The sequence below is a fragment of the Heteronotia binoei genome, chromosome 11 (assembly GCF_032191835.1).
Source record: "Heteronotia binoei isolate CCM8104 ecotype False Entrance Well chromosome 11, APGP_CSIRO_Hbin_v1, whole genome shotgun sequence".
Taxonomy (NCBI): domain Eukaryota; kingdom Metazoa; phylum Chordata; class Lepidosauria; order Squamata; family Gekkonidae; genus Heteronotia; species Heteronotia binoei.
Genome location: NC_083233.1, coordinates 63,977,389 through 63,994,295, shown reverse-complemented (window position 1 = coordinate 63,994,295; position 16,907 = coordinate 63,977,389).

The window sequence follows — 16,907 nt, the reverse complement described above, 5'->3', positions numbered from 1 at the left end:
AACTTTCTTAACACCCCAAACTGCAATTCTCGTGAAGATAGTTTCAGAAGGCAGCCATGATTCCAGTGTAGTAGCTCCTTAGGAACCAACAAGGCTTTTTTGTAGGAAAATTCAGCATGAGCTCATTTTCATATTAGGCCACTCCCCCTGACATCACCATTGTTTCACACAGGGCTCTTTGGTAGAAAATGCCCAGCAGGAACTTATATGCCTATTAGGCCACACCTCCTGGCAACAAGACAACCGGGACTGCATTCCTGTGCGTTCCTGCTCAAAAAAAAAAAAAAAGCCCTGGGAACCAATAAGATTTTGTGGGTATAAGTTTTAGAGAGTCAGAGGTCTGACAAAGGGAGTGTTGACACTTGAAAGCTTTTCCTCTCCAAATGTTTTTGGCCTCTAAAGGTACTACTGGACTGGAATCTAGCTGCAATTCCCATGGTTCCCTAGGGGAAAAGAAATTATTGCTAAAAGGTATTCAATGTTGTCTGTACCGTAAGAAAACAAAGGAGCGGGAGGATGGAAGAAGGAGAAGAAGAAGAAGAAGATATTGGATTTATATCCCGCCCTCCACTCTGAATCTCAGAGTGGCTCACAATCTCTACCTTCCTCCTCCACAACAGACACTCTGTGAAGTAGGTGGGGCTGAGAGAGTTCTTAAGCAGCTGCCCTTTCAAGGACAGCTCTGCAAGAGCTATGGCTGACCCAAGGCCATTTCCTGTGAGGTAGGTGGGGCTGAGAGCATTCTGACAGAAACTGCCCTTTCCAGAACAGCCTCTGGCAGAGTTATGACTGACCCAAGGTCACTCCAGCAGCTGCAAGTGGAAGATTGCGGAATCAAACTCTGTTCTCCCAGATAAGAGTCCGCACACTTAACCACTACACCAAACTGGCTCTCAAGAGAGGCATATGATTTTTTTCTTTAGACAATTAAAACTGCTTCCTGTGTAGCAGGTAGAGGTCAAAGATGTTTCGGGACTAATTTAGAAACTGAATGTGTACAGACTTTCCTGGAGCAGATAGCTAAACCCCAAACTGAAACAGCTTTCTGATGTAGCCCTGACCCTCACCTGGTAGAACTACAGGAGTGAGCCGCTTCTACCTGCAGCCTAGCAAAGGTGATGCCAACTAAATGAAGGCAACAAACCTCCCACCCAACAAGCGGAGGGCTGCGAATGTGTGATTAGGGAAAGGAGGGTGAAGGCAACTGGCATCCCTAAATTAATTGAAATAAATCTCAAACACCAGCATTTGTCCACCAATTACACGGGATATTCATCACAGCGGAAAGGGACCGCTGATCTCTGACCCCCAGACGTTTCCTGCGAATGAATCAATTAGTTCCAAAGCTCTTCCTTCTCTGGGCTGCCAGGAAGTGACTGTTCTCTGCTTCCCCCCACCCCCCACAACAGCACAACTGGAGGGCTGTGAACTTGTGTTCAGAGCTAGGAGCTGCACAAGGAAATCTCCCAAGGGCATCCTTGTGGAGAAGACGAAGCCACACCCTCCCACCCCTGACCCCTCTCCCACTCTGAAATTAAGCCATTTTAAGCAAGCCCTTGGAAACCAGCAATGACAACTCTACTGAGTTTTTGCAAGGATTTCGGTCAGGGGTCCTCAACCCCCGGGCTGCAGACCAGTACTAGTCCATGCCCTTTAGCAACCAGGCTGCAGAGTGAGGCCTACTCCTTATTCCTATAGGGGGGCAGGGATGGGGTGTGGGCTTTGGGTAGGGTTGCCAATCCCCAGGTGGGGGCAGGGGATCCCCCGGTTTGGAGGCCCTCCCCCCGCTTCAGGTTCATCAGAAAGGAGGGGGAGGGGAGGGAAATGTCTGCTGGGAACTCTATTATTCCCTATGGAGACTTATTCCCATAGAAAATCATGGAGAATTTATCTGTGGGTATCTGGGGCTTTGGGGGGGGCTGTTTTTTGGGGTAGAGGCACCAAATTTTCAGTATAGCATCTAGTGCCTCTCCCCAAAATATCCTCCAGGTTTCAAAAAGATTGGACCAGGGGGTCCAATTCTATGAGCCCCAAAAGAAGGTGCCCCTATCCTTCATTATTTCCTATGGAAGGAAGGAATTGAAAAGGCGTGCCATCCCTTTAAATGTGATGGCCAGAACTCCCTTTGGAGTTCAATTATGCTTGTCACAGCCTTGATCTTGGCTCCACCCCCAAAGTCTCCTGGCTCCACCCCCCAAAGTCCCCAGTTATTTCTTGAATTGGACTTGGCAACCCTAGCTTGGGGGCAGCCTGGGGCAGTAAAAACCCCATCCCCCCCCATCCCCACATGTCCCTGGAAAAATTGTCTTCCTCAAAACCAGTCCCTGGTGCCAAAAAGGTTGGGGGTCACTGGTTTAGGTAACTCATCATTATTAACCAGGCCTCATTTTGGGCAGGAGCTCACAGGAGCAGAGCTCCAGAACTTCTAAATTTTATTGTGCTCTTTCTTTCTTATCCCTCTCCCTCCGCCAATACTTGCTTCTGGGCACCATTGTTCAACCCCGCCCCCCCCCCCCCCGGTGAGAATTTTGGTGAACTCTAAGATTTGACAAACTTTCTAATATTTCCCCCCCACAAAAAATGGGGAAATAACCAAAACATAAACATATAAAGCAGACAGATGGAAATCATCATGCCACTGGGGCCACATAGGAGGAGAGAGCAATTTTAAAAGTATGATGGGAGTAAGGTTTTATTATGACAATTCTAATTCAGGAAGCATTTTAAGTTGGATAAGAACATAAGAACATAAGAGAAGCCATGTTGGATCAGGCCAACGGCCCATCAAGTCCAACACTCTGTGTCACACAGTGGCAAAAAATGTTATATACACACATACACTGTGGCTAATAGCCACTGATGGACCTCTGCTCCATATTTTTATCTAAACCCCTCTTGAAGGTGGCTATACTTGTGGCCGCCACCACCTCCTGTGGCAGTGAATTCCACATGTTAATCACCCTTTGGGTGAAGAAGTACTTCCTTTTATCCCTTTTAACCTGTCTGCTCAGCAATTTCATCGAATGCCCACGAGTTCTTGTATTGTGAGAAAGGGAGAAAAGTACTTCTTTCTCTACTTTCTCCATTCCATGCATTATCTTGTAAACCTCTATCATGTCACCCCGCAGTCGACGTTTCTCCAAGCTAAAGAGTCCCAAGCGTTTCAACCTTTCTTCATAGGGAAAGTGCTCCAGCCCTTTAATCATTCTAGTTGCCCTTCTCTGCACCTTCTCTAAAGCTATAATATCCTTTTTGAGGTGCGGCGACCAGAACTGCACACAGTACTCCAAATGAGACCGCACCATACAGGGGCATTATGATACTGGCTGATTTGTTTTCAATTCCCTTCCTAATAATTCCCAGCATGGCATTGGCCATGCTGAGCTGATATAATTTAGTACACCTTCCGGTGATGTCAGGGGTGTGTGGCATATGCAAATGAGCTGCAGCACTTCTTTTTTTTTTTTTACTAAATCACCCTTGTTATGAACCATCATAAAATGGGCTTCCTATTTATAGCAAGCTTCAGGATGAAGCTCTGTTCATCTTCATAGCAACCCTGTAAGGTAGGCTCAGGGGAGGTGACCAGCCCAGGATTTCTCTCCTGCATCAGAATGGGACCCTGGCTCTCCCCAATGCTAGCTTGACACTGTTACCACTAGACAGGTTGGCTCATATGCACAGCCTTTTCTCACAAATACGGTAAATATTTCCACAGCTATCCCACATATTGAGATTTCGTGGAGGGGCGCGCAAAAAAAAAATCTTTGTTTTGATGCTCTCCATCAGGGGAGTTGAACTCATTTGTTACAAGGGTACATTTGTTACAAAGGTACATAAAAGTACATTTGTCAGTCCAGGCCATGTGAGTCGTAAAGTGTAACGCCAGGTACTGGAGATATAAACTTTATTAAGGACTCAGGCAAACCCAATTAATGATATTATTTTTTACTCAAAATACAAACATCAGCAATTGATTCCTAGGAGTAAAAGCTTTTGGTTTACTGGGGAACACACAGTAAAAAGTATCCATATGAAGGACTAGTTCCCCCTCCCCAGGTTACCATAAAAGGGGGGTGATCTTATATTTCCATTAAAGAAATAGATACTTTTCGTAAATACAGCACTTTGAGGAGATGAGGGCTGAAACTTCAGTGAAAGCAAATACAATTACCTTGTTTTTAAACTCATGTAACGTCAGTTGTGTTCAGCCCACATTCTGCTTTCTTTCTTTTTTTTTTACTTTTAGAGCCCTTTTGGTAGAAAAAAAGCCCACCAGGAACTCATTTGCATATTAGGCCACATCCCCTGGCACCAAGCCAACTGGAACTGCATTCCTGTGCTTTCCTGCTCAAAAAAAGCCCTACTTTTAGAAAGTAAAAACCTCGCACTTTGCCTAATGTTTTTAAAAAGTCCAAACCTGCTGCCGTCGTCTGCAGTTAGCTCAGACCACTTCCAATGCTTAAATGTGTGCACAGGGGCGATAGAGGGAGGGAACAGTTTGGGCACTTCTAAACTTGTCTACGTCTTGAGATTTGTCGGAAATGCAGGAATTATGAAGCTATTTTCTTTACTTTTAAAAAAAATGTAATATACTTTTATACTTGAAGACCAATTAAAGATTTCCTGCATTCAAACTTGCCCTTGGCGGTTTTCTAATTAAAACCAATTGCATAAACCATGCTGTACTTTAGCTCTTAACAACTGCAAGATTACTGACATATTTCAGGCAGGGTGTGCGGTTTTGCAAAATTACTGCTTATTCCCTGCACCTTCGAAGTCTATTTGCATGTTGCTCTGAAAGAGACACGGGACTTTTTATCACCATGCCTAAGAAAACCCCCTACCTCCAAAGCCCTGCTGTGAACCAGCTGTAAGGCCTAATTCTCAACAAGATAGTTAACCTCTGTCTGCACTGTTTCTGCATCATATAAAGGAATATGCCTTCCTGACTGATGAAATAAATCAACAGAAAGCAAGCAGGTCAGGGACAAGGCCAGGCTACAAGCCCTCACCTATTCTAGGCAATTAGTTTTCTGGTTGTGTGAACTGCCATCAGGTTACAGCCGATGTATGGCGACCAGTGTTCCCTCTAAGCTGAGTTAGTGTGAGCTAGCTCACAGATCTTTAGCCTCCAGCTCACACATTTTTGTCTTAGCTCAGGAAGGATGAACCCAGAGCACACTAATTGATGCAGTAACTCACAACTTTAATGACAGTAGCTCACAACTTTAATACCAGTAGCTCACAAAGTAGAATTTTTGCTCACAAGACTCTGCAGCTTAGAGGGAACATTGATGGCGACCCCAGCAAGGGGCTTTCAAGGCAAGTGAGAAGCAGAGGTGGTTAGGGGGGGGGGGCTGGTTTGGGGCCTTCCTCTGCAGAGTCTTCCTTGGTGGTCTCCCTTCCAAGTACCTACCTTGGTTTGGCTTTCAAGATCTGACAAGATTGGGCTGTGCTGTGCCATGTCCCCTCCACAATTAGTTTTCTATTTACCGACTAATGTTTACTTGTTTATTTATTGATCTTCATGATTACTTCCATCTTTCTCCCGGGGGGGTGGGGTGGGCTAAACAGCTTGTAGTTCAGTTTATCCTCACTACAGCCCTGTAAGCAATGCTGCCTGTAAACTGTGAGCAAAAAATCTGTTTTGTGAACTACTGGCATTAAAGTTGTGAGCAAGCAATTTGGCTTCCGCATAACTTAGTTTGTTCTGTGTCTAAGACAAGAGTGTGTGAGCCAGAGGTTAAAAAATTGTGAGCTAGCTCACATTAACTCCACTTAGAGGGCACATTAGGTTGAGAGTGTGCAACTGGCCCAAGGTCACCCAACAAACTTCCACAGCAGGCTGGGGAGTAGAACAACTATACAATGCTGTCTGTCATCTGTGAGTTACAAGCCCCTTATGGAATGCCTCTGAGCATCACCACATCACACACCAATTAGTTCCATGTACTGATTATGCATTGCGTGAAGGTGTACTTCCCTTTGCCTGTCCTGCATATTAAGTTCACTGAAGGACCTTCAAGTTCTAATACTATGGGAGAAGGAGGGAAAGTTCTCTCTAGCCACTTTCTCTGTCTCCTGCATCATTTCATCAACTTTGTTCATTGCGTGGTATAGTGGTTAAGAACAGCAGACTCTAATCTAGACCCCCAGGTTTGATTTCCCACTTTTCCTCCACAGGAAGTCAGCTAGGTGACCTTGGGCCAGTCTCTCTCAGGCCCACCAACCTCACACAGTGACCATTGTGGGGATAGGAAGGGGAGGTGGTTGTAAGCCGCTTTGAGAGACCTTAAGGTAAAGAAAAGCAGATTATAAAAACCAACTCTTCTCCTCTTTAGATGCTTTTTTTTGGGGGGGGGGGGTAGACTGAAAAGCCCCCAGACTCATTATCATCATAGAGGTATTCCAACTCTGCAATTACTTGGGTTCTGTTTTTTCAGGCAACCAGAACTGTTCCCTGTATTCTAGAAGTGACTGCCCCATCAATTCAAGGCATTGTGAGGCTGCCGGCTTTAATTTTTATTTAAATAAAGAAAAGAGGGGCTACAGGACTAGATTTGGGGTAGGGTAGGATTTCTAGGTGGGAGGTGCAAAGAAGACATCAGTTTGGGAAGCGTGGTGCAGTTTCTGCGAAGTCTGAGAAATGCGGCACTTAAAAAGTTTTGTTAGGGCCGTCTGAGACCTAATAGATGTGTTCTTTTCCCACAGAGCTGAGCTCTACAGCACAGCTGGAACAAAGCGCCACGCAGTCATGCCAGTAAGAACATGGCCAGATATATTTCACGCCATTAATCACATGGGTAAAACCCTTCACCATGCAGGCATTAGGTTGCTACAATCTCCACTGTGGGCTTTCTGAACATTAAAGTGCCAAAGAATTCTTGATGAATAGCACCGGGAGGGAATCAACTCCCAAGCAGCTCTGAACAAGTTGGAAGCCTCATGCAAAAGTGTATATATTCCATGTCCAGGGCTCATTCCTCAGGCTTTTCCTGCAAATTGCAATACAGCGCAGAATATCTCAGGGGAAGAAATCAAGAGTATACCAATAGAAGGCTGATTCACGCTTTATGTGGCAGGCGCATCCATGCTTCTCTCTTGCACACATCGTCTGGAAAACTCATTCCAAAGGGGAAAGGGCTATAGCACATGAGGATGTGGGACAGTCACTCCCAAGAAGTGTGAAAGTCCATAGCTTCCTGATACATGTCCAGCTCTCCCCTGCAAATGCTACCAGATTGCCCCAGGCAGAAAATGTGATATATAGTCGAATGTATCCAATTTGAAACAATGCACAGTTGCTTCTTACAAATACGGCAGTGAGGAGTTAAAACTTTCCACAAATCAAAAGCGTGCTGTGGATCGGCACTTGTGTCTGGAATGTGTGTGTAAAGCACTGTTAAGTTGCAGCCAGGGGGTAGAAGCAGAGGTGGTTTGCCATCACTTTCCTCTGCAGAACCTTCCTTGGTGGTCTCCTTTCCAAGTACTGGCCCTATTTAATTTCCGAGATCTGATGAGATCAGCCTATACCATGCCACCTACTGTCAGACAGGAAGAGATGAAGTCTGCTAAGAGAGGGCAAAGGCAACAAATCAAACTTTGCAGCTTAAGAACATAACATAAGAACATAAGAGAAGCCATGTTGGATCAGGCCAACAGCCCATCAAGTCCAACACTCTGTGTCACACAGTGGCAAAAAATTTTATATACACACATACACTGTGGCTAATAGCCACCGATGGACCTGTGCTCCATATTTCTATCTAAACCCCTCTTGAAGGTGGCCATACTTGTGGCCGCCACCACCACCTGTGGCAGTGAATTCCACATGTTAATCACCCTTTGGGTGAAGAAGTACTTCCTTTTATCCGTTTTAACCTGTCTGCTCAGCAATTTTATCGAATGCCCACGAGTTCTTGTATTGTGAGAAAGGGAGAAAAGTACTTCTTTCTCTACTTTCTCCATCCCATGCATTATCTTGTAAACCTCTATCATGTCACCCCGCAGTCGACGTTTCTCCAAGCTAAAGAGTCCCAAGCGTTTCAACCTTTCTTCATAGGGAAAGTGCTTCAGCCCTTTAATCATTCTAGTTGCCCTTCTCTGGACTTTCTCCAATGCTATAATATCCTTTTTGAGGTGCAGCGACCAGAACTGCACACAGTACTCCAAATGAGACCGCACCATCGATTTATACAGGGGCATTATGATACTGGCTGATTTGTTTTCAGTTCCCTTCCTAATAATTCCCAGCATGGCTTTGGCCTTTTTTATTGCAAACGCACACTGTCTTGACATTTTCAGTGAGTTATCTACCACGACCCCAAGATCTCTCTCTTGGTCAGTCTCTGCCAGTTCACACCCCATCAACTTGTATTTGTAGCTGGGATTCTTGGCCCCAATGTGCATTACTTTGCACTTGGCCACATTGAACCGCATCTGCCACGTTGACGCCCACTCACCCAGCCTCAACAGATCCCTTTGGAGTTCCTCACAATCCTCTCTGGTTCTCACCACCCTGAACAATTTAGTGTCATCCGCAAACTTGGCCACTTCACTGCTCACTCCCAACTCTAAATCATTTATGAACAAGTTAAAGAGCATGGGACCCAGTACCGAGCCCTGCGGCACCTCACTGCTTACCGTCCTCCACTGCGAAGACTGCCCATTTATACTCACTCTCTGCTTCCTATTACTCAGCCAGTTTTTGATCCACAAGAGGACCTGTCCTTTTACTCCATGACTCTCAAGCTTTCTAAGGAGCCTTTGATGAGGAACTTTATCAAAAGCTTTCTGGAAGTCAAGGTAAACAACATCTATTGGGTCTCCTTTGTCCACATGTTTGTTCACCCCCTCAAAGAAATGTAACAGGTTAGTGAGGCAAGATCTTCCCTTGCAGAACCCATGCTGAGTCTTCCTCAATAACCCGTGTTCATCAATGTGCCTACTCATTCTGTCCTTGATAATGGTTTCTACCAACTTTCCCGGTATTGAAGTCAGACTGACTGGCCTGTAATTTCCCGGGTCTCCTCTGGAACCTTTTTTAAAGATGGTTGATAAAGGAGATGTTTCTTCAAGAGGACTGCATGTTAGCTCAAGTTAGCAGCCATAGGCTCGTTGTCCAGATTCTGAAATAGCGAAATCAAAGTAAACAATGCAACGTAAGGATTTGGACTAAGTACAGTGCACAGGCCCAGTGAGAAAGTGGAAGGAGGCAATCCCCCCCTAGGGTTGCCAAGTCCAATTCAAGAAATATCTGGGGACTTTGGGGGTGGAGCCAGGAGACTTTGGGGTGGAGTCAGGAGACTTTGGGGTGGAGCCAGGAGCAAGGGTGTGACAAACATGATTGAACTCCAAAGGGACTTCTGGCCATCATATTTCAAGAGACCGCACACCTTTTTAAATGCCTTCCTTCCATAGGAAATAATGAAGGATGGGGGCACCTTCTTTTGGGGCTCATAGAATTGGACTCCCTGGTCCTATCCTTTTGAAACTTGGGGGGTATTTTGGGGAGAGGTACTGGATGCTATACTGAAAATTTGGTGCATCTACCTCAAATGACACCTCCACCCCGAGCCCTAGATACCCGTTGATCAATTCTCCATCATTTCCTATGGGAATAAGTCTCCATAGGGAATAAAAGAATTTCCAGCAGACATTTCCCTCCCCTCCCCCGCTTTCTGATGACCCTGAAGTGGGGTGAGGGCCTCCAAACTGGGGGATCCCCTGCCCCCATCTGGAGATTGGCAACCCTACCCCCCCCCACCAGTAATATCATGGGCCTGCCCTTGTCTCTTACAGGACTTTTTGTTTTTTGTAGCAGGAACACCTTTGCATCACTTCCCCCCCACCCACCCAATGTAGCCAATCCACCTGGAGTTTACAATAGGCTCTGTCTGAAGAGCCCTGTAAGCTCTTGGAGGATTGGCTACATCAGGGGTGTGTGGCGTAATATGCAAAGGGCTCCTGCTACAAAAAACCCCTGCTTACTTGTATCAGATGGATAAGTTATTATACCTACGGACACGAGGATGCATTTAAAACTCTTTTAATTTCTTTTTGCTTTGTCTGTGATGTTTACCTACCCAGTATGTGCTTTTAAAGTTTCTTATTAAATTTATTTTCATTTTAAAGGCCATAAATCTGATCTCTATTAACCACGTTCAGCCCCATTTGGTCTACATTTACTGGAATTTATATATTTTGTCTATATCCCACTTTTCTCTGCACTGCACCAGGGAACCTAACTGGCTTATGATATTCTCCCCGTCTCCCTTTTATCCTCACAGCAACTTTGTAAGGTAGCTTAGGCTGAGGCCATCTGCCTAGGCCACAAACATCCCACAAGCTTCTCTTGAAGAACAGAGCTTTAAATCCTGTCCAGCATACCAAGCATAGAATCATAGAATTGGAAGGGATTTCCAGGGTCATCTAGTCCAACCCCCTGCACAATGCAGGAAATTCACAAATACTTCCCCCTAAATTCACAGGATCCTCACTGCTGTCAGATGGCCATCTAGCCTCTGTTTAAAAACCTCCAAGGAAGGAGAGCCCACCACCTACTGAGGAAGCCTGTTCCACTGCATGTTGGTAGCATCTCTCTCTTTTGCACTAGTTAAAGCATGACAAAGAGGGAGAGGGAGAGAGACAGAGAGATGGAGACACAGAGGGAGGGAGACAGAGAGAGGGAGACAGAGACAGACAGACTCTTAAAGGGAGTTTTTTGGCTCACTGTGGGCTACAGTCTTTAAGAAGAAGATGAAGATATTGGATTTATATCCCGCCCTCCACTCCGAAGAGTCTCAGAGCGGCTCACAATCTCCTTTACCTTCCTCTCCCACAACAGACACCCTGTGAGGTGGGTGGGGCTGGAGAGGGCTCTCACAGCAGCTGCCCTTTCAAGGACAACCTCTGCCAGAGCTATGGCTGATCCAAGGCCATTCCAGCAGCTGCAAGTGGAGGAGTGGGGAATCAAACCCGGTTCTCCCAGATAAGAGTCCGCACACTTAACCACTACACCAAACTGGTGCAAAAGAGAGAGGTGCTACTAACATGCAGCACCTGGGCTAATTCGAATCTCTTAGAATTTGTTTGCTGCTGGTGGTGTTGCTCTGAGAGCGTATTTGGGGGATGGAGGAAGCCCCCCCCCCCAACTGGGAGTCCAGAGGCCAGGAATCTGGGTTGGCTAAGCAGCTTCCTCATTTGCGTGGCACAGAAGCGGGTGCCAGTGGGGCATGTCTCACCACAGATCTTTGCAAAACAAAAAGAATGCTTTTGGCTGCGGAATGGTTGTCATTCATATAGAAACGTATGCAATATTTAATCATTTTATTAATCATGTAAAGTGCATCTGATTAATCAGCTAAGAGGGGGGGGTTTAATTGGATGCCTACAAATTGAGTATATGCAAGAACAACCCTGCATAGCTGTTTTCAGAAGCCTGGAGTTAAGTTTTCCCATCACGTTTCGAAAAATGCTTTTGCTGCAGCACAACACCTCTGCCGGTGGGTTATATTGTGGTAAACCAGTAGCAATCAACAATTAAAAGAAGCAAATTAGGCTTCGCTGTTTCGATGAACAATACTGTGGTTGAAAAGCTGCCCGAATCAGCAGCGTTGCTATGAACAGGAAATGCGGTGAGCTGCAGGAGAAAGATTCCAGAGCCCTGCTTGACTGAGGAACCTGTTTCCAGACCAGCAGCAGTGTCAGGCCTTAATGTCTCTTGAGATTGTCTCCACTGAGAGCACAAGTGAGCCCCAGAGAATCTGAGCCCACAGCCAGGTGAGGGAGCTTCTTTGCTTCACGGCGTGTTGTAAAGACCACAACTGTGGTAAGGATTTAAGTGAATCACCAGAGCAGTGCCTGTGACCAAAAGCCACATGCCAGCAGGAGTTGCGATCTTGAAAATGAGGTGGGAAGAAAAGAAAGGCGCCTTTCTGATGCTATCTCCTTGATGGCAAGGGTGGCAGAGTGGAACAAGTGCTAGACTTTGATTTTGTAGATTCAGTCCCAGCTGGGTCATGAAGTACACCAAGGGACCTCAAATCTCTCTCAACCTACAGTTGCCAGACCTTCGGGTGGAAGCAGGGGTCTTCTACTGACAAGCCCTGCCACCCCAGCTGCCAATCAGCTGGACAGCAGGGAGGACACACCTGGAGAAAGAGAAAGGGCCAGGCCTTCTTGCCAGCATTGCACAGGAAGTGATGCCATCATACCAACAGTATTTAGGTGATGCTCTAGTATTTGGGAAAAAACTCTATGGCAGAAGCTGGTTTTATCATATTTTTGCCTGAATACCAGAATGTCACCTGGATATCGCTGGTGTGATGATATCATTTCTTGTGCAATGCCAGATGAGGTCTGGGCCTTTCTCTTTCTCCAGGTAAACCCCCCATCCCCCACCAGGAGGGACCTGGCAACCCTCTCAGCCTAACTTACTCTACACCAGTGTTTTCCATTTGCAGGGTCATGACCCGGTACCGGGCCACGGAAACCTCACTACCAAGTCACAAAAAAAGCCAAAGCTAGCCCCACCCCCAGCAAAGCTAGTCCCGACCCATCTCTGTGTTGTGCAGAGAGGAGCTGAGCTGCCTCTCCTTCCTTCTCCCCCGCTCCCAGTGTTTGAGAGAAAAGCTTGCATCCACTGGCACTTTAGACCCATGAAGTGCTCTTCAAGGTCTGAACTTTCATGTGCCTTGCAGTATGTTCTTTTGGGAAGATTTTCTCGAGAGGCCTGGGCGGCAAAGAAGGGTGTGTGTGCTTTTTTCAGCCGGGAGGGGTGGGGAGTGGGCATTCCAGTAGCTATTTTTTTTACCAAACAACCCCTGGGCAGAATTTTTGCTGGCTGGGGTCATCTGATGGTGAGGAAGGCTCCTTCTTTCTTTCTTTCTTTCTTTCTTTCTTTCTTTCTTTCTTTCTTTCTTTCTTTCTTTCTTTCTTTCTTTCTTTCTTTCTTTCTTTCTTTCTTTCTTTCTTTCTTTCTTTCTTTCTTTCTTTCCCTGCAAGTGATGCTCTGTCTGTATTCTTGATGCTGTGGGAGGGGGGAAGCAACAGTGGGAGGGCTTCTAGTGCCCTGGCCCCACTGGTGGACATTCTGGTGTTTTGGGGCATTGTATGAGGGAATTTTGGACTGGATAGTCCACTGACCTGATCCAACATGGCTCCTCTTATGTTTATGTTCTTTCTTTCCATGTCTTTCTTTTCTTCTCTTTTCCTTTCCTTTCCTTTCCTTCCATTTCATTCTTTCTTTCTTTCTCTTTCTTTCCCTTTCTCTTTCTTTCTTTCCTTCCATTTTTACTGGATGAAACTTTTCTGTTCATCATATTGTTGTTGCAGGCATAGGAGCTCTGCCAATGAAAAGTTGCACCCCCAGTTGTAGCCAGGGGGCCTCCTATGAGATTTCTGTGTGAGTGAGTGAGAATGTGGGGCAGAAAGAGATTATTGGAGATTACTGCGGTATATCTCAACAGCACTGGAAGAGATGGTACTATGAACTTGGCACCATTTTACTGGTCCTGCTTTTAACAGCTGTCTGACACCAAAATTAAACTCCTCCTGTAGATATTAAAAAGGATGAAAGTAGTTCACTGGCTAAGTATCTGCACAACAGGTTGCTTTTAAAGGCATGGGAAACACAGCCAGTAAAAAGCTGCAAGTCCTTCATAAATATCCTTTTTGGGATAACTGCAGAAAAGCTTGTATGAACTTCATATAACTTGAAATTAATTCATTAATTGCAGTACAATTCTCTGCTACTTTTCACAGCAATTTCCCTGTGTTTCAACCAAAGAAAAGTATGAAAAATAGCTGTCAAAAGATTTTCTTGAAACCAAGCAAGCTTGGTTGTAGCTTGAGGCAGCATTCCAGTAGTAGCAGCTGAAGGAAGGGCCTATTAAATGTGTCAGCATATTTTGAGGTAGAGCAGCTACCGGGGCCCAGTGTGGGTGATACACAGTGCTGGCATTCTTGATGACAATAGCAACAGCACTCCCAACTGCATACAATGACCAGTGCTGTTGAGGAAGGGATGTGTAGGTGGTGCAGGCAATTGAATATGGGCATTAGGAGTGCTTGCAAGCTGGAGAAGAATACACAAACAGATAGGTGCATGCAGGTGTGGGGGTGAAAAGAGAGGACCGCCCACTTTCCACCCCCATTTTGGCTCAGCATGAGTTTCAGAGAGATTTTTCTGAAAATGAATTTACTTCTGAAGAAGAAGCGGGTTTGGAGGAGTGCCCTGGAAGTGACATCACAAAAAAGGTGGAATTTTGGTTCAGTGTGCCCTGGAAGTGACATCACTTGGTCCTTGACACTACAGGAAATGACATAATTCCTGTCTCCTAGCTCCACCTGCAAAGTCTCCTGGCTCCACCCCCAAATTTTAGTTGACCATGAAGGAGAAGTGCAGAAATAATCAGGCCATGGGAAAAAGGGGAAACCCTGCTCTACACAGTTGCAAGAATGAAAGGGGGCAGGATTGTCTGTGCGTATCACCTCAGCTGCTTGGAGAAAGTTGAAATAAAAAGGTAACAATCATAAATAAACCTATACCTTTCTCTGTACATCTTCTTACTGCTAGTTTGAGGCCTACGGGAGGGAGGGAAGACAGCAGGCACAAGAGAAGGCGGAAGGGAGAGGAGGTGAACCCTCCTCCCCTTCTTGTCCCCTGCCCTCCTCCTTCTTTCTAGGGCTATCAACTGATGGTGGGAGGATGTCTGCTGGTGGGCTCATCTCCCTCCCCTGCTTACCAGATGGGAGAAAGGTCTGGGGTGGACAGGGCTTTTTTGGTTGAAAAAGCCCAGCAGCAACTCATTTGCATATTAAGCCACACACCCCTGACGCCAAGCCAGCCGTAACTGTGTCCCTGTGCATTTCTGCTCAAAAAAAAAAAAAAGCCCTGTGGGTGGAAATGGCAATGCATGATGTCACACAAAATGCAATGTCATTTCCACCCTTGACTCTGCCCCTAAAGCTGCCAGGAATACTGGCCACCAACCTGGCATCCCTACTTCCTTCACATGACTCCACCGCTGTTTGTGTTGCTTTCCAGAAGGGGGGAGAGGGGTAGGCTTACACAAAGATGCTAAGGAGACAAAATAATGCACAATTTGATAAACCTCCTTCTCCTGGGCCTACCAAACTCTGCTTTTCTTTCCAGAAACACACCAACCCAAATACCCCACTGGCAATCTAACCCTAATCAGTATTATCTTTCCCTCCATCCATCCTGTCTGTGCTAATCCTTGCCAAATACATATTTCAAGTGGTTTGAAAACCTGGCTTTTGGGAGCAGAGTCAATTAGGCAGACTAACTGGTTCTAGGCGAATCTTGGCGACGGGGCGTCCGTGTGAGTTGGATCCTGGGGTGTTATTGCTGGAAGTAAAAAAAGAAAAGATAATTTGACCCAAAAACAACCAGAAGCTGGCAGCCGGTCTCTTGAGTGCCTGAAATACAATGTCTCTTGTTCCGATTTTCCTCCCAACAGACAGTTGTTTTCTCTCTCCTCCCGATCCCCTACCCTTTCTTTCTTGCCAGCCTGCAAGACTTGGCACCTAACAAAATAGAGACATTGAAATATTTCAGGTTTATCTCATTGACTCATCTGGTTCTAAGTAGCTCCCGACAAGCAGGACTGAGAATAGCATCAAAGGCCTTTTTTTTTTCTGGGCTGAAATGTAAGAAATATGTGAGGGGCTGCAAAAGGACTCCGGGAAAGTCTCTGTTTCTTGTTCCTTCCTCTTCTCTTTTCCTGTGGTTGGTGGCTGAGCAGTCGGCAGAGTGTACGTGTGCCTCCTGAGCTTCTCCCAAGCGGTGGCTCAGTGTGCCGGACTCGAGAGGCAGTTAGCAGCCTGTGGTGCTTTGCAGCCAGGCGGCCCTGGGTTCAATTACTGGCAGAGAATCAGCTGAAAAGAGAAATGGCCCTCTGAGCTAGGAAGAAAACCCTGGCCAGAAAACAGCTGTGGCCAGTTGAAGCAGATTGTACTGGGCTGAATGGACCCAAGTAGCTAGTCTCGATCGGGGTGGAATTCTAGCAGGAGCTCCTTTGCATATTAGGCTACATACCCCTGATGTAGCCAATCCTCCAAGAGCTTACAAAAAAGAGTCTTGTAAATTCTTGGAGGACTGGCTACATCAGAGATGTGTGGCCTAATATGCAAAGGAGCTCCTGCTAGAATTCCACCCCTGGTCTCGATAGAAGGTAGAGATGCCAGCCTCCAGGTGGGACCTGGGGAACCCCCAGAATTACAGCTCATCTCCAGACTACAGAGATCAGTTCCCCTGGAGAAAATGGATGCTTCGGAGGGTGGACTCTAGGGCATTGTACCCCACTGAGCTCCCTGTCCTCCCCAGGCTCCACCCCCAAATCTCTGGGAGTTTCAAAACCTGGATCGGGCAACCTGACCCCTCACCGGTGGCCAAAGGGGACCTAGTAACCCTAACCCAAAGAAGCTGTAATATAAGGTCGAAGGAAGGGGATTTGGAGGCCAGGACAACCCACAAGGACCTCCAGAAGATTATGGAAATGACTTTTCTCTTGAAATCCTAGATAGCTGCAACCAGCCCAAGTAGACAGTACAGAGTTCAGCGGGCCAAGGGCTTGACTGCATTTGCTAGTCTAGTTGCAAGGGGAGATTGGGGGTTCGTAGGCTGCAGAAGGAGAGGGGAGAGTGATAAACATTTGCATAAATGAGAGAGCAGCAGCTTTGAGTGCAGAAGGCCGTTGGTGCAGTCTCCGGCATCTCTGGTTAAAAATCACAGATAGCAGAGACACCCCCCCCACACACACACACACACTCTGTTTTGCAACTCTGGAACGCTGCAGCTGGTCAGAGTGGGCAATAATGAGCCAACTGGAGAAAGTCCTGATGGTGCCTGGCACCTTTGACTTCCATCTTTGCAAGAA